Raw genomic sequence first — 17,626 nt, 5'->3', positions numbered from 1 at the left:
AAAAACACATCTGGCTGGCTGGCTCCTCTGCCTGCCATCTGCGGCGCGAAGGGAAGGGGAACACACGTGTGTGTGTGTGTGTGTGTGTGTGTGCGCACACCTGAGTGTGTGCAGGAGCTGCGGGAGGAGAAGGTCGGCTGGGTGGCCTCTGCCCCCAGGCCCGCACCATGCCCTCGCCCAGCAGCGGCTCCAGCCCCACGGACGCCGCTGTCACGGGCCCTGCTGGGCCCACACCTCACCGTGCCCACGGGGAGCCCCTGGAGCCCCCCTTCCTCCTCCTCACCCTTCCTCCGGCAGCACCGCCTGTTCCTTTGAAGCCGGTTTTTCTCGGAGCTGCTTTTTCTGGACCGTCCCAGAAGAGTCCGCGCGCTCGTCCCTCCCCTTGCCTTGATCAAGGCTGAAGCCTGACATCCGAGCGCGCTGATCAAAGCCGTGTCTCTGGGTGAGATTCGCTGGCAAGGAACAGCAACAGTTGGTGCCAAGCTGGTCCAGGAACACTGCCGTGGATGCTTGTGGGGAAAAAAAAAAAAGAGAGGCCACTGCACCGAGCAGGTGGGAGGCATGAAGGACCCCGCAGCACCCAGAGCAGTGAGCCAAAGGGGTCTCCACTGCTGCTTCGAGGTCCCCGAGGGTGGGCCAGCAGCCAAAGCACCTCCCCGGCTGCTCACACCCGCCGTCGGGTTTGGGTTTTCGTCCCCCAGGAAGGCTGGAGGCGGCAGGAAAGGCCAGCGGTGACGTCCGCACCACGCTCCTGGCAGCCCGTGAGCCGCCGCGGCAGCTGGCTTTGAGCACTTTTCATCTAATTCAATGAAAATGAGCTGTTCGAGTGAATGAAGATAATTTAATAATGAATAGCTCCAACTTATCGGAGAGGCTCTCCGTTCCTGCCTGACAGTCGCTGCCTCTAAGTGCAATTTAATAAGGGAATCACCATCAGTCAGCCCTGTGGTTGGAAATCAGCACTTTGCTGCTCGGGGAAAACGCTCCGCACCTCCCTAAAAGCTGGGGCTGTTTCTTGAGGAGCCTAAAACGCAGCAACTTGTAAAAGGGAAAAGAAAAAGAGCAGGGGAAAAAAATAAAATAAAACGGCAGATCAGCACATCTTCAGAGGCAAAATGTAATTAAAAATAAAAGCCAGCTTGAGGAACGCTGTAAGTCAGCCCATGCAGCAGTGAGGGCTGCAGGAGGAGGAGACGCTGCCTGAGCTGGCAGGGGGCAGAGCGGAGGGGTCCCCAGGGGTCCCGAGGCTGCAGCAGGTCGGTGCGGGGGGCTCCGGGGAGCACTGCTGCTCTCTGCCAGCTGCTGCCCTGTGTGCCACCGTCCCCAGCAGGAATGGGGACGTGCCAGCTGGTGAGGGCCCGCAGCATGCACAGGGGTCGTGCCAGCCCTGAGCGGAATGCTAATGGTCCTCAGCACCCCAAAGTCCTTCTGTTCCAGCAGAAGGTGGTGGTAAAACAGCCGACACGTGAGCCGCCGGCAGCACGTTGCTCCCCCGAGGCAGGGATCCGCATCCCACCGAGCACCAGCCCAGGCAGCGCGGGGCCTCATCCTGCTCAGCTCTGCGGGCGCAGGTGTCAGCGCGGGGAACGCCAGCCCGGCGGATTCCTGCAGACACCTGCCAGCAGCGGGCGCTTAATTATTAATTGCATTTCCAGTAGCAATTGTTGCTCGCGCCAGCGGAGTTGGACGAGACATCAGAAGCAATTAGCAAGCCCTCCGCGCCGCTACAACGCCGCCTGCTCAGCGCCCTGCTCACGTCCTCCTCGGGCTGCTGCGGGGCGAAGGAGGAACCCAGCCTCGTCCACGGGCTGTCCCCTCCTGCGGCCACAGCACTGAGGTTGGGCAGGATCAGTCCCTGGTCCGGGTTTAATCGCACATCGCTCCAGCAGCCCTGAGCTGCTCCACGAGCAGAGCCACCTCGGGGCCCAGCGCCGGCCACAGTCCAGGTGCTCGACCAAATTAATTTTTATCATAACCAAAGTGACTGGTCAGTAGTCTCCAACCAGGCTTTTCCTCGTTATTGAGACTGTTTCATAGCGAGAGCAATTTGGGGAGCTTATTTTCCACTTCATTGAGTGTCATGTTACCGCAAATGAATATATTCCTTGGTTGGTGTGATGGAAAATACAGCTGTAAACGCTTTCTGCTTCATTTGGGCAAAGAGCTCCAGATAGGACTAAATATAAAGAGAATTTAAATGCCGTACTTCATTAAAAAAGTTGTTTCCCATTCTCTTTCTTCCTGAAAATATGGGGCTGCTGGTGGAGAGCGCAAAAGGGTTTAAATTTACATCAGTGTCACGCTGCCGGAGCCGATCGCCGCCCGCCTCCGACTGATGGCAGACGCCTGTCCCTGGAGGCTCGGGGAGGGAGGCCGAAGGCAGGGGACAGAGGAGGGGATGGGTTGGGATGCCCCATTCCCACCTGGGGGGTTAGAGATCCTTACCTGCTGCACAGCCACCAGGACCAGAGCGAAGACAAAGATCCTCCTCGCCTTGGTGGCAGCTGGGATCGTGTCCGCACACGGACCGTAACTCCCAGACTGCACAGGAGCAAGACTCAGTCCCGCAAGCCCACCGCTGCTGCTGGGAGAAGCCAAACCTCACCGCTGGAAGGCAGGGCACACCGCCTTGGGCTGCCATGGTCTCCTGGGACCCCCCCCTTCCCATACGTGTCCCAGCCCGAGCAGCACGAGGTGCGACCAGGCGGCGCCCTGCTGTCCTTCAGGGGGTGTAAGGGGCCGCCGCAAGCCCTACAGGCGGCGCTGAGCTCACCTGACTCATAAAATAGCCACCTCTTGCAATTATGATGAATTTGAAATCACAGACCCCTGCCCCTCCCAAGATTTAAGTAGAATGGCTAGGAGCGAGCTGTGTGTAGCCTGTAAGCTCTGTGTAATTGACTGGAGTTAATTGAGCTTGACATTTGAGTGGAGGATCCAGGGCCTTCACAGGGGACAAAACACCGTCCACGACGCTCTCTCTTATCCCCAGCACAGGGGTCTGGCCAACCAGCTGCTCTCCCCAGACCTGCAGCCATGGGTAAGAACGAGCCACAACGATCTCCTTTCCCTTCCCTTCATCCTCCTCTGAGCACAAAGCTTTCACCACTCGTTTGCCAGAAGCACCTAAGGTGCTCCACGAAGGTGGGGACAACGGGTGCCGGAGGCTCTCCAGGTCCCACCTAGAGCCCTGTGCCTTCTCCCTTCTTTGTCCCATCCTCATGGAGGAGCTCTGGAGACCGGTGCCCTGGGACTGGCACGATGGCAGGGAGCAGTGACACAGCCTCCCCAGGGACCAGCACAGGTTCTCACATCCCACTGGGGTCACTCCATCCACTCTGCCACCTCCCTCCACTTGCACCCACTGTCTCCCGAAGCAGGTGTGAACAGCAACCGCCTGGAATCCGGATCAAGGGTGACTTGATGTAATTATTACCTTAATGGCATCTCAAGGCTATCGGCACCGGCTGGAAGTAAAACTTGTGTTGAACAAGTTTAATAAGCATATCATCTAGTACAATATTCGCACTGAGGGGCAGTGTGGCTTTAGGAAGGATTACAGTAGCTTTGCAGCTTTGCTTAGCTTTACATGGGATATTTCACACGCTGCAGATAAAGCTGGAACAGCCGATAGCAGCAGCAGACCCTAACGCTGCCTCCCAGCTGCTGTTCAGCAGCAGATTACGGGCTCGCTCCACACGCTGAGACCAGGCTGCAGGGGCTCTGGTCACCTCCTCAACAGGGGGACCCCAACCCCTGGTGTCCTTTCCGCATCCCCGCATCCCCAGCAGGAACCAGCTGAAGGCATCACACCAGCACAATGTTCTCCAGCAGGCTCCTGACCTGCTTCTGTAGAACCCATGGAGAAGATCTGGGTTTCCCAGATCCCACAGGCAGAGGCCATATGGGACCTGGAGACATGGGACCTGGAGACATATGGGACCTGGAGACGGTCCCAGGGCTGTGTTATGGGGACCTGGAAAGCAGCGGCTGCCGAGCCCATGCCCCCAGGAGCAAACTCCCTGCCACCAAGCAAGTGGTTTTCCGCATCTTGAGACCTTTCTACGCCCAACACATCCAAAATTTTTCATTATAATGATGAAAAATCAGGAGAGAGAAATGCCTCCTCTCAGCTCCCGCGTGCTCACCCCGTGCAGAAGGTGCCAGTCAGCAAGTAAGACGCCAGGCTGCCCCGTGCTCCCCGGCCTTAGGTAATGTCCTATATAAAGCACTTGCATCCGCACGCTGAGTGTCTCAGAAATACTGCTTCTGCCTAATATATGCATTGGTTTTCGCTCAGCTTTTGAACCAGCAGGTCGCCTGTTGTTAATTAATGCACCGCTGAAATTATGTTTGGGGGCTACTAAGGTTTATTGGGTAGAAAATTATTTCAAATACAGAGAGCAGGCAGTAAAGATTGGAAATATGTTTTCAAGTATAAACCTAATTGCTACAGGGAATCCCTTTGGGATCCATTTGGAGCCCTTGCTTTTTTATTTCCTTCCTGTGTTAATGACACAGCCGAGGTTTGTACGACAGCAAACCCACAACTGCATGCTGATGAAGGGGCAGCCAGCGGCTCGAGGTGGGACCCCGGACCTGGTGGTGGCCTTGGTGGCAAGGCTCAAGGGCAAGGTCCCCTCGGCCACCCACTGCCTCAGGGGCGCTGCCCACGCTTAAGTGCTTTCCTGGACCACAGCCCAACCGAACAGAGGTGTTTCAAGTGGCACAGATGGGATTTCTCATCTTTATTTTTATTCCCTTGCCATGGCGGTGCCCCCCTGGATGTAAGTAACGGCACGCTGGTGACCTGCACAGGAGGCTGACCTGCACGAACACTGGAGAAATTTGCTTCTTGAAAATCATCCTTGTTTCTGGCTGGGAGAACAGTAACGTTTCTTCCCAACCACTGCCTTGCTCCCTTCTGTTTGGCTCCTCGAGGAAGCACCCCTCCCCAGCCCTGGCACACAGCCCCTCCGAGACACGCTCCCCATCGCAGCGTGGAGGGCCTGGCTGTCTGCATCCAGCCCCAATCTGCGCCATGCCACCCAGCACCACTCGCCCTCTCCTTCCATAAAATCACTGCCACCCCAAAACCACAGCCCAAACCAGCCCCGGTTATTATTTTTTTTTAAAGCTGCACGGCCTGAGGGAGGTCGCCTTGGGAGCTGCGGGCACGTCCAGTTGTTCCCGACTCAACCCGTGCTCTAACTTCAGTTTATGGCAGCCACTGCCAGCCTGGCAGGACACGCTCATGATTAGTAAGAAGGACGTGGGGAAACGTGCCCTTTTTTCTTTTCTTCAAAGGCAGACGTCACAGGCTGTACCAGCCGCTGCCCCCCCAGTGGGAAACCGAGTCCCCAGCTGCCAGCATAAAGCCGACCCACGCAGCCTCGAAGCCAGCAGACATCACCGTTAAAGCAGCTTCAGAAATTCCCCTGATTTTCAGGAAATCTCTCCCTGTCCCCCAGACGTGGCTCCAGCACCTTGGAGAGGTGAACACCACCGAGCTCAGGAGCCAAACCAGGCATCAGCGAGGACGAGGACTTCCCCTGCACCACACGGAGGACAGCAGGTGCCCTAAGGCACAGGATTAACACAAGACAAAGACAGCACGAGCAAAGATCAGTCCAGTCTCGCTTTCAACACACCAGGTGCCCAAGGACTCTCCTATCTAGGAAGACCAAATGGATAATCCTTCCTATGAATATTGAGAGTTATCTTGAAAGAGTGGACAGCCCTTCCCACCCATGGTCCCTTTTTAAGGCCCCTCCAGCATCATCTCTTTCAAGCCTCAGAAATTGCTTCTAAAAACCCAGGCTACATTTTCTTACAACCAGCTTACCAGATAGGGATGCATCTTGCTCTACTGGAGTCCTTACCAAAGCTGCTGCCTTAATGGATGTCCTGCAAACCCTACCGGGGGCTAACGCTGATCCCTCTCACTACAGCAGGTCTGGGATGCAGCCAAAGCATCCACAGGAACCCACGGTAGGATCCCAAACCCTTGCCACTTTGCAAGTGATTTCTACCTCCCATTCCATACCAGCAAGGACCACTAACACCTGCTGGAAACTTCAATAAGGAGCCAGAGAACAACAGGGGATCTACGTCCATGAGATCCAGCAGTGGAAGGAGGCGCCACCAGCCTCCAGGAGCAGATGCCGGAGGCTGGGAAGTGGCATCGGCTGCCCAGGAGCTCCTGGAGATGCTCTCAGTGCCGGCGCTGGCTGGGGACCCGGCCTCCAGCTGCACGCTGCAAAAAGCAGCATGCCCAAGCCAGCTTTTATAAGGCCAGGGGAATTCAGGGGGTCCTCGTACCCCAGCAAAACTCCGGGATTTAGATGCTCGGCGATATGGTTGGAACAATTTCCTTGATCTTTTATTACCCTGGTAAATAATTTATTGGGACAGCCATTTTAAAAAATCCCATAAAAGACCCATAAAACATATTTATCTCACACACACACAAAAAAAAAAAAGCTCTTTGGCTCCAACCAACAAGCTGAAAACTTGTTTGTATACTTCACTGCACATAAACTAACCAATGCCTTGTGACAGCTTTAAGCTTTTTAACAGCTCTCTCCCTGCTGCTCTTTATTTCCATTTTTCTCTCTGCGACTTCAGAAGAAGAAGAAAAAATAACGCCACTACGAGAAGTTTCTGCTTTTGGACAGATACGGACAGCTGGGAACTGCCCTCCACTTTTCCTGACACGCCGTACACGGGGATGGACGTGCACGAGCCCTGCACAGCCCGTCAAGCCACGTCTTTATGCCTCAGTTTCCCCCTCTAAAAGGCCACCCCTTTTCTGCCTTTTCGTCCAAGTTCTCCCTGCGGAGCACCCACCAAACACAAAAGCAGCTGTCCCAAGAAAGAGCCGGGGTTCCGTGCTGGAATTGGCGCTGCGGTGGGACACCCCAAATCCTGGGGAGGATGGAGGGCTGTAGGCTGGGACATTTGCCCCTTTCCCGAGGAGCCTCCAAGATAAGGAGCATCCATGAGGCACTTCTGTCTTCTCCTGCTGGCAGAGCACAGGTTCCTTTTCTGTACAAAGACATGAATAAACGGAGAATCCAAAAAGAGGGATGAGGAGTGCCTTTTCCCAGCAAAGCCATGCCCGAGCCATGCGTACCAAAGCTTCTTATTGCTCCCTTGGACACCAGAGGACCCAGCGGGCTGAAGCCTGGCCAGCAGGGCGAGATCTCAGCCTGCTGCCAAAGCACAAAAGCAGAACACAGCCGCGTTTAGTGCTGCGAGCGGGCTGCCTGGTGCCAGGCAGTCGCTGCCTCCAACAGCAGACCGATCCACATCCTCCTGCGCGGTGCCCGCAGACCCGGCCCTGCCTCGGGGACGGCTCTGCCCGCGAGACGCCAGCAGACACCAGCATCTCGGCAGGGGACGACTGACCTTCACGTGCGGGGACGGGCTGGGGTGTTTGTTCTCCTCCTGCGGGGAGCGAAGGAGACGTGGGGGCAGCGGTGGGGCTGGCTGAGCGTCCTGCTGCAATGCAGAGCAGGTCTCCGAAGCAGGCAGAGCAGCTCTGTGATCGGGGAGAGCACAGCACTCCCGTGCTGGGTCAGCAGAGCCGGCCACCCAAGGGCTGCCAAGGCACGCAGCCAGCCAGGCGTGCACAGTGCCTGCTCCGGGTGGCAGCTGGCTTCATCCCGACGTGAGCCAAAGGGCTGCTGCCCACGCCGGCTGGTTCCCCGTACCAACCTCTCCTCACCTCCACCGCTCGCTCTACAGGGAGAGGAGAAGCTCAGAGCCAAGTCTGGCAGCCAGCAGCCAGGCTGACGGAGCACAGGTCATGGAAAGAAGGCGAGTGGCCAAAAGAAGCCGGGGTCTCTGTGTGCTGAGCATCACTTCTGCCCAGCTTGGCACGCATGGCGCACGAGCTCTCGGCCAGTCTCCCTGGCAGGTTAAAGCCCAGCAGAGCTTCAGGCTTCAGGTCTGCATCACCTCTCCCACCTCGTCCCCCTCTTCTCCAACTCCCATTGCTTCTTCCCAACATCTCCTCCCCATCCCGCAGCGCCACTGGGTTTCCTCCTTCCTCATCAGCAGTAAAGGGAGCTCCATAATTACCATCAATGGAAGGAAGCAAAACAGACACTGCGAGCTGCAGGATGGCTCACATCAGAGTCTTCCTGGAGCAGAAATGATGCCCGGAGCTACAAACCTGAGCAGATCCTTGCAGCCAAGGACAGACAGGCCTCCTCGGGAGAGGCTGAGGCTCCATGCTTGGCTCAGGGACCACACCAGCATCCCCAGGTCCTGCAGCTCCTTCGGCTGGCGCTTCCAAACTGAGGAGCACATCAGTGGTTAACTCCATTTGCAGATTTAAAAGTCAAACGCTGCCACAGGAAATTAAAAGATAATGCAAGGAATTATTTAAAAAATTAATCTTTATTACTCTCCGCTCCCAAGCCGCTAATAAAAAAATGTGTTCCTCATGCAGTCTCTATAAAAACAGGTTATAAAGCAGGGAAAGAGAGGAAAGCAGATGCTTTTAAAAAAATATCTTTCATCCCTCCGCCCTGTCTGCCCATCACAGCCTTTCATCTGCACCTGCATGTCAGCCCCCAGCAGTTTCGAACCCAGCCAGCCCCTTTTACCCTGGGAGGCAATTATTCCCCTTTTCCATCTCCTCCCCCTTGCCCCCCCCATTTTACATCTCCAGGAGATCAGCAACCCCTGCTCCAGAGAGCAGGCTAGAAGGTGTTTTTAATGGCACACCTTCCTTGCTCCAGGTATCTCTGAGCACTGTATAAAACAGAATGAATTATAGCTCATTACCAAAAGGGCAGGCATTGGGGAAGTAAACAAAGCAGCTATTACAGAAGCCAGCAACAGCTCCACAATGCCGGAGCAGGGTTGAAACAAGCAGAACACCATGCCTGAGAGAGAGGTCAGGGCTCTTTGACTGCTCTGAGAAGCCAGAGGCTGAGAGGCAGGTGGCAATTGCAGTGGTTTACTTGCAGCGGTTTATTCAGATGCTTCTGTCTGGAGCTGCGCTCAAGCAAGAAGCACGCTCCTCGGTTCTCGCTGGTGCTTGAGCCCCCAGAGCCTGAAAAGGCACTGCGAACACTTTTACACCGTGACAGCTGGCATCAGCTAGCCAGGTTTTGCTTAAATTCAAGAGCCACCACAATTCAAGCAAGAGCACCCAGTCTAACACAAGGGAGAGATGGAGCAGCGAGAGCCGACGGCGCGCAGGAGCACCTGGAGCCCCGTGCCACGGCAGACGCAGAGGTGGGGTGTCCCTCTGCGGGGAGGTGGCTCGCCAAGGTGGCTTTGACTGTGATGGATGGTGCTGCGCTGAGTTCTCACTGATGTAGAAAATTAGAGAGAGATCGCTGCAGACACGGGCCCATCCGAGACACTTGTTGTCTGTCTCCCGCACACGGGCGCCTCTCCCGGGAGCTCCCCCTCCAGCTTGTAGGCTCATCATTCAGAGTGCTGAACTGGGAAAAGCAACACTACTGCTTTTTTCCCCCCAAAATTACTTGATTATATTATTCTTGGACACGCATGAGGCGTTGATTTCCTCACTTAGCCACTTGTTTGCTTCTCCTCAGCTAGGAAAAAAAAACAGCCCATTGCTTTTCTTTTTTCTTTTTTTTTTTTTTTTTAAATGTCTCCTTGCTCAAGGTGCAGAAGAGGCTCTAGCCAAGACAGGAGCCATTTTTTGGCTGGAAATTGCTCCCTAAAACCAGTGACTTGTGATCCACCCTGGGGCAGATCTGATAGTTGGGAACCACACCGAGCAATGCTGCTGTAACCTCATGCTAGTGTCCTCCTGCAGGACGGACCCCTCCTGGCTCTCTCGTAACCAGTTACTGATTTTCTTGCCCTTCATCATGGCTGGGTTTGTTCTCCATTGCCTCCCTGCTAGACACCAAAATGTTTTGTAAAAGGTCTTGAAAAACCCATGTGTGCTTCCATACGAAATAACTCTAATGGTCTGCACATCAGCACAGGCTGGTGGATCTTCAGGAGACGTGTCCCACTGAGGGAGACAACCAGGCCCTTGCTTTAAATCAAGGCCAGCCCTCAGCAAGAGGTAACCAGTTTCTTCCCAGCCAGGCACAGCAGCTGAGCTCATTTCCCTCTAGCCCCAAGATCTCCAAGCAGGCACAGAAGTGGCAGAGGACCCGCTCTGACCACCAGCAGTCCCAAAGAGGCCTCCCGCTCCCACCACGACCAGTCACCTCCCTGCCACCTTCCCAGGAGCAACTACAGGAGGCTGAGGAGTACCAGGGGCTTTGCCACTCAGTAAGCATGGCTACAGCAGACGGACCAAGAGTTGGGATGTGAGATCACCACCGCTGGAAAGGGCAGGGAAAGAGCTGGCTTTCCTTCATGACTCCCAGCTCCTGCCAGCTCACGAGCTTGGGGCAGCTGAGCTTGTTTTTAATGGAAAAAGGGCAACTTTCTTTTTTGCTTTCGGGTAGATGGCACAAGGCCATCAGTGACCTCGGGCAGCAGCACCAGACTGGGGGCAGCACCCCTATTTTGCACCAGCCAGCCAAGCAGGTTGCAAATTTCCCTGAAACCCACCACCCAACAGCTATATCCAGGGTCCTAAAGTGGAGACAGTCACTAAACCCAACCCAGGATGACCCAGCCAGCAGCACAGTCCTGCTACTGCTCTGAGCACCCCCACAGCCACCAAGCGCTGGGGGCTGGCAACAAACTGCAAACACCAAATTCAACCCAAACGCCTGAGGCACTCAAGAAAGCCGTGCAGGAAGGAGACTTGGAACAAAGCATCCCTCTCCCTCCCTCCCACAGCCACCAGAGACTGACCCCAGCATCTGCTCCCTATTTCCCCAGTGGTTGTTAATCATCTGCCCCCCTGGAAGTCCCTTCTCGGGGTGCAGAACAAGCCCCACACGTTTCTCCCCCCCCTCCATCTGCTAATGACTTCCCTCCTCGGAGGCTGTGCCTCCCCCAGCCTGATCTAATGGTGGGAAATTAGCATTAAAATGATAGCTTGCTATTAGCAGCGCCTCAGCTCCCTATCACGCTCCAGGAACGACAAATGACAGGCTGTGATTTCCCCGCCGCGATGCAGGGGAGAGGGAGCTGCAAGGATCGCTGAAGTTACCCAGGAAAGTTTGAGGCTCGTCTCCCCCCACCTCCCCTTCGCCATCCCCGTCGCGTTCATCCGTAACGCAGGCGATCCTACAGCAGATGGCACCTGGGCAGGAAAGCAGACAAATTGGCTCCCACCTGCAGGAGCACGAAGAGCTTTCAAAGCAGGCTGGCGCCTGCTCGCCAAGAGCCCCACGGCATGGAGACGCTGGAGGAACCTGCCATCGCTCGCCTTCCTCCCTCCTCGCATGGTGGTTTGCAGCTTGGTGGATCCTGCTGCATCCCTGCCCAACCAGAAGCAGGCAGCTGGCACCTCCCGTGATGGGTGGCAGGAGGGGACGGGCGCTGCCCCAGGAGCCAGGCACCCAGAAGAGGTAATTCAGACCCAGAGCCGACGGAGCGATGCTTTCTTTGCGTCAGCACAACGCTATGGTTTGGAGGGCTCGCAACTAGCCTGGAGCTAGAAGGTTTTCTTGGGCCCCTGCTGAACATCCATCTGCTTGTCAAAAAACCAGCTCAGCTCAAGCTGCCAGCTCTCTCCTCCTGCCAAAGTGGGGGGCCGCCCTCCCAGAAAATTCCCCCCCCTTGACCAGATAGCTGTGGCAGGAGTGTGGAGGCACTCATTTAATTTTCTGCCTGCTCCTCCGAGCCCACCTGGCTTAAAGAATTTCAGTAAAGCCAGATTTTGGAAGCAGCTCACACCAGGCTGCAAGAAACCAAGAGTTAGGATGGAGGCGAGCACACCCAGCAGTGCCAAGGCAGGGTGTCACCTCCCCGGGGACACCTGGGTGACCTGCAGAGTTACGGCACCTGAGCATCTCCCTGAGCATCCCTCCCTGCACAGCCTCCTCACGGGGACAGGGGACACACCAAGGCCAAGACATGTGGGAGCACATGTAAGAGGTGTTGAAAGCACCCTAGGAGTCCTGTGCTGAAAGCTTCCATTCTAAAATCACATTTTTAGCTGTGTGTGTAGTGTTGGACAGTCTCCTCCCTCTGGCTCATCCTCGCTTCTATCTAAAACCACTTGGCATCAGCAAGCAAAGACAAGTGTCCTCAAGCCCCAGCCTGCCTGCTGCCCTTTAACGAGCCTGGGAGGTGAGATGCAAAACGAGATGGGAAAGGTTGGTAGGAAAAGCAGGGTGAAACAGTTTCCCCAGCATTCCCACCAGCAGCTCATATGCAGGAGCGAGGAGAGGACTCATCCGATGATGGATGGCAGAGAACTGAACCTTGGCAAGGTGGAACAAGAGCAGAAGGAAGCATTGCTCCCAAAGGCGATGCTCACACCTCCTCAGGATAAAAAAAACAACTATCAGAGGCACCAGCAGCAGAAGAAGGGAACGCGCCCACCCTCCTGCACGTTGGTATTCAGCTCTGGTCTGCTGGAAGGGGCCACAATCCAACCGCACATTTGTATATTCACTGAGCCGTACACCCCGCTCTGCGGACTCCTGACAGATGCAGATGGCAAAGCCATTTTTCATAAGGTGAGGGAAAAGGGGAGAAAGGAAAACAAAACAAAGATAGGCTCAGGCATCAGCTGGAAAAGATGCAAGACAGGATCAGGGCTAATAGAGAAGCAGAGTCAGATTAAGCTCTTGGATCTTCAAGTGCACAAAAAGGCCTGTCCCCTGCCTGTTTTCTAGCACAGCCTGGCAGCAGCAACCACCTCCATTCATTCCTCCGTAACCAGCTGGAAGATGAAAGCTGGACCCAGAGCAGCACTCGGGCTTTGCTGAAATTGCCCTTGAGAACAGCAGGCTGCCAAAGGGGCTGCTGGAGCAGTGTGGGCACGGGCACTCTTCTACCAGATTAGCTCCTGTTTAGAGGAGTCAAGAGCAAGCCTGGGGGGAACATCAGCCATTAAAACACATTTGTCTGTCCCTCAGACCCCGACTTCTCTCAGGCCTGAGTTCTTGTGGCTCTGAGGGGACAACCCTGGCAGACCTCCTGCTGGTCGGAGGCTGCCAGCATGGCAAGGGACCCTAAAGTGGGGACAGTCACTAAACCCAACGCTGCTCCCCAGGGTGGCAAACAGCAGCTCCCAACGGCCCTGGTTTGTCTCAGACAGGGACAAGCGTCTGCCCTCTGGTCACCCACCCACCAGCCCCTAGTGCTGGAGAGTTACCAGCGCCACAGAGCTGCCTGCTGACACAGCGAGAAGCGGTGCTCAGCGCTGCATGCACCATCCCTCGGGCACCACACACGTACGTCCCACTTGGCGCTGGGAGCAAGCAGCTCTTGATGCGAGCCAAAGGGAAAGGCAAGGATGTAGTACCCTCGGGGGGGAAAAATGTCATCTCTCCCAGTGACGTTCAGCTAGCCACCGCCAGCCACAGCATCGCCTCCTCCACATGCAATCGAAGCTGACAGTGATAATGCAAAGTATCAAAGCCTCTCCTGGCCTCCAGCCCCTGCACAGCACAGCCAGCGACATCTCACCATTTTATTGAGCAATCAGATCTTCCTTCTCAGGGGTAAGCTTGCCTTGAAGCTCCTGATCCTTCTGGGCAACTCCAAGGAGGATTTCATTCAGAGGCTCATCAGAGGATCTCTGCTGCAACCTCTTCATTTCTAGAATGAGAAGCACACAGAAGCCAACACCTCCCTTTCAAAACACCCCCCGTGTTCATAAGTTGAAGTCACCAAAGGTTTCTGGCTGCAAAGTCTGGCCCGTCTGAGACACCCCAACGCTGTACCAACAGCTCTGCCACAAGTCAGAGCCCAACAGACCCAGGAGGGAAGGGAAATGGTGGCCAAGGCCAGCGCATGGCGGGGACTCACCCCAGCAGCCCTGCTGCTGCCTGTGGCATTTCCAGCTGACATTCAGTCCCCTCGCCCCGGGAGCAGGCGAGCGTAGGGCTGGGGAAGGTTACTGCCGGGTCCTGGTGGAAATGTCATCCTACCACATATGCTTCGAGCAAGATTCACTCCCAAGCAGCCTCGCTCCATAATAAAAGTGTCAGAGCAGCTGACTTGCCTCCCCCCGACCTCATTGCCTCCAGATTTATCCTTCCTTGGGTCTCTCTCCCTCTGTAAGCTAGCACGTGCCCTTCCTTGCAATAGGCTGGCGCTGAAATTCAGTCAGCTGAAACCGTAGGAGGAAAAAAAAAAAAGAAAAACAAGCCAGGTGAAGGGGTCAGGGGAAAAAAAGCTCAGAAGCCAAGTTTTCCTCTAATTTTGTCTGCTCTCAGTTCAGAGAGGGAGGAGGAGAGAGCAAGAGATGCCTCAGTACGGGAACGCGCTCTCTGAAAAAGCAGCACAGACACCCGAGCGTGCAGCTGGCCCTGAACACCCCTCTGGGTAGGGAAGGGAGAGCTTGGTGCAGCTCAGGGGAGGCATTCGGGAGCTTCTCTCCTCCGCCTCTATTTCACAAAAGAGGAAACTGAGGCATGAGGCACTCGGAAATTTGCACAGCCAGTTAGCAGCACAGCCAAAGCCTGAAGCCAACTGATTTGTGTCCCATGTCAACGCCTTGGCTGCGGGGCTGGGGAAGCTCAAACCAGATTGCTACTAAAAAAACCAAACAAACATCGCAGAAGAAGTGAATGTCCAAGCCCCTCGAGAGCCGTGCCGTGTTGGGCACCTGGAGAAGAGGCAGCAGAGGTGAGGCTCCCTGCAAGCCGCTGCCTCTGGGGTGCTGCATTACCTCTGTGGCAGGGCTGTGCTGGTGTGAGTGCAGCATCGCGGGCACCTGCAGAGCAAGAACAGTCTTCAGGGAGTTAGAGAGGGATGTTAATGGTCCTTTGCAAAGAACTAAAAATATCCCCACTGGCCAGAGTTTGTTGGTTTTGTTTGTTTGTTTTTTCCCCTTCTTTTTGGCCGCAAAGGTATGTGTCACGCAAATTAAAACAACTTCCCTTCAACCTGCAAGACAGGACCTGGTGAGGCATCCTTAAACTGTGAGTGGAGGACCAGACCCTGCCTGTGCCAGGCTCCCAGCCGGCATGCTGCGTGCATTTCCCCAGCACAACTGACACAAAGAGCACAAGTGAGTCCTGGGCACCTCGACTGCCACGGGGGGACGCAGACTAAGAGAAGATGACTGCAGCAGCAGGCTGTGAAATGGCTTTCCTTGGAGAGAAGCAGAGAAAACCCCCCAGCCCAAGGGCAGTCCTGTTACGTTTGCAAACACGCTGCAGGAGGCAGAGCCCACCATACCTCCTGCACTCCGGGACCTTATCGCCCAAGGACAACTTTTTCTGGCCTGTGCTAGGGCATCTGTTCACTTGTAAATAGGCAGGAGAAAAGCAAAGCCATCCACCAGGCTATAAAAGCCCTGTTCTCCACGTCGCGGCTGTTTTGCACATCTGGATGCAGCCAGCCCTTAAAACTTGGCAGCTGGCACGAGCTGCTCGGTCGGTGTTCGCTCGTCCTGTTAGCGCCAGGCAGGGCAGAGGTCCGGCAGGCGAGGTGAAGGGACACTTCATCTCTGTCAGGTCCTCCTCCGCTAATGAAAATATTTCTCCACTGTGTCCTCCAGAAGGTTTCCTTCAGCTCCGGCCCCCGTGTGATTGAAGGCTGATCTCTGTTACTCTCGGCTGAGTGGCAGCCCATGAGGAAGGTGATGGATTGCGCTTCCCTTCAACTCGACGTTTAATGGTGCTGGCAAGAGAAGAAAGAGCCAGATGTTTTAAGAGCCAGATGTTTGCAGATTGTAAGCCAACTCCTCCCATACGGGGAGCTGGAAGAGCTCAGGGTGGGAACGGGCCCTCCCTGCCACCAGGGTGCCCCCCTGGAAACGCAGCCCTCCCTGAAGGGCCACTAGACACAACCTGCCCTATCCAGGGCCCTTAACAAGCCAGATCTGGGACTGAGGATCACAGAGCTCCTCAGCCTCCTCTCTGCTGCTGCCCTGCTGTTTCTGCCCTTGCTGGAACAACCTAATTGCCCATCACGGTGCTCCCTGCACCCTCCACCTGCCAGGCTTCACAGCCCTTCTCCTCCTTTGTGCCCCCCCAAGCCACCAGCACTGCCGAGGACGCCCAAGCACAGTGCCTCGTGTTTGCTTTCCTTTCTCCTCTTCCTCATCTTCCCCCAGCCCTGCCCGCTGAGGCACTGGATGTTTATCAAGGAACAGAAAAAAAAAAAAAACACATCCTACACTGGGAACAAAAGGAGAAACTCAGGATATGGAGGCAGGAGGGAAAAGGAAAAAGACAGACCTTCCAATCACTGGTAACCAGCCCTGCTGCATGCCCACGTGCCGTGGGCTCTGGCAGGGGGGCAGGCAGGCCGGGCACACTGTGCACTGGGTGCACGCTCTGGACGGGGGCACAGTGCTCGCTGCTCTTGGCACAGCCTTTCAGGGGCCTCTCATACACCAGCGGGGTCAGGAACGGTGCTTTTCCCACCCCAAACCCTGCAGCAGAGGTAGAGGAGCTTGCTCGCAACTGGGAAATCGCCCACGGGGCTACCGCCCGCGCTCCCTTGGCCACCTGTCTGGGTTATTTGGCTAGTTTACCTTGGCAGGAGGGCTGCCAGCTACAGGCAGCGCCACGGGTGCCCGCTCACGCAGCCGCAGACCGCACGGCTCTTGCTGAGATGCCTTCCCCTCCGCGGGGGGACAGGCTTTGCTCCCAGCCGGGAGGAAGGAGGCACCCAGCACGCTGCCGCAGCGCGGGAGGCACTCAGCCAGCCGCTAATGCTTCCCACCGTCTCGGAGCAAAGGGAGGAATTAGCTTTTATTAGCTCTTAGGAAGAGCACATCACTCCTGCCCTCTCCTCCTCTCACGAGGCTCGTGCACAAGCTGCAAGTGAAGCAGAACTGACTTACCTCCTAGCCAGCAGCCCCAAACTCCTGTTGGGCTGTATAAATAACCCTGTAAGTCTCAGACAAGCTGGGACAGAGCAATCCTCTAAAGGGTACCGCAGCGCCCTCGCTGCCCAAAAGTGCTTTAAAGAGATGGGTGCTGGGCTTTTACACCCGGATCTCCCCGGTGGCACTACAGGGGTCCCAAAGGAGGGCACGTCCTCCCTGCCAGCACAGCGTGTGGCTGCTCCTGCTGACAGCCGTGCCGGGGGCTGCTATTTGGGGTGAGGTCCGTGGCTCCCCGCAGAGCCACGTGCGGTGTTCCTGCCCGCCGGCACCCAGCCGCCAGCACGGTGAGGGATGGTGCTGCTCCACGCCAGCCGCTCTGGGGCTTGTTAGCGGGGTGATAAAGGGGATGAATGGCCCCAGAGAAATGCTCTGTCTCCTGCTGCGGTATTCATTATCTTTCAGCCAGGCAATTCTTCACGCCGGCCAGGGCCAGCAGCTCTGGGCTCTCTCTCGTTTGTCGTCCTCGGGGGCTGTTCCCGCAGAGCCCGTGCTCTGCTGCTCGCAGGCCCCTCGGGCAGTGGGAACACCGAGTGCGGCCCCGTGAACAGCCCACAGCACGGCAGCCCGTGTCTCCTGGAGGTTCGCCTTGCTCCCACACAGCCAGCTTGCTTTCCCAAACTCACAATTGGGAAACCAGAACCACTACCACCCCCCAGGGCTGGGGGAAGCAGAGCCGGGCGCGTTTTTAGCCCGAGTTCCTACAGG

At 56.0% G+C, this 17,626-nt stretch overlaps 2 long non-coding RNA genes across 4 annotated transcripts in view; both read right to left on the bottom strand.

Moving 5' to 3' along the window:
- Positions 1-2,499: 2,499 nt before the first annotated feature.
- LOC136791334 (uncharacterized) lies at positions 2,500-14,117 on the bottom strand. The gene is made up of 3 exons (XR_010833095.1): positions 13,543-14,117; positions 8,180-8,354; positions 2,500-7,047 (listed from the first exon to the last, which is right to left on the bottom strand). It is a non-coding gene; the product is annotated as an uncharacterized lncRNA (long non-coding RNA).
- A 1,455-nt stretch (positions 14,118-15,572) lies between these two features.
- LOC125183938 (uncharacterized) overlaps positions 15,573-17,626 on the bottom strand; it is a 54,335-nt gene continuing 52,281 nt past the window's right edge. For all 3 annotated transcript variants that reach the window (XR_007166772.2, XR_007166774.2, XR_010833092.1), the window contains one exon: positions 15,573-15,705. This is a non-coding gene — a long non-coding RNA (uncharacterized lncRNA). The remainder of the gene's footprint in view (positions 15,706-17,626) is intronic.

The sequence above is a fragment of the Anser cygnoides genome, chromosome 8, assembly GCF_040182565.1.
Source record: "Anser cygnoides isolate HZ-2024a breed goose chromosome 8, Taihu_goose_T2T_genome, whole genome shotgun sequence".
NCBI lineage: Eukaryota > Metazoa > Chordata > Aves > Anseriformes > Anatidae > Anser > Anser cygnoides.
This window is presented reverse-complemented; position numbering and strand designations above follow the sequence as displayed.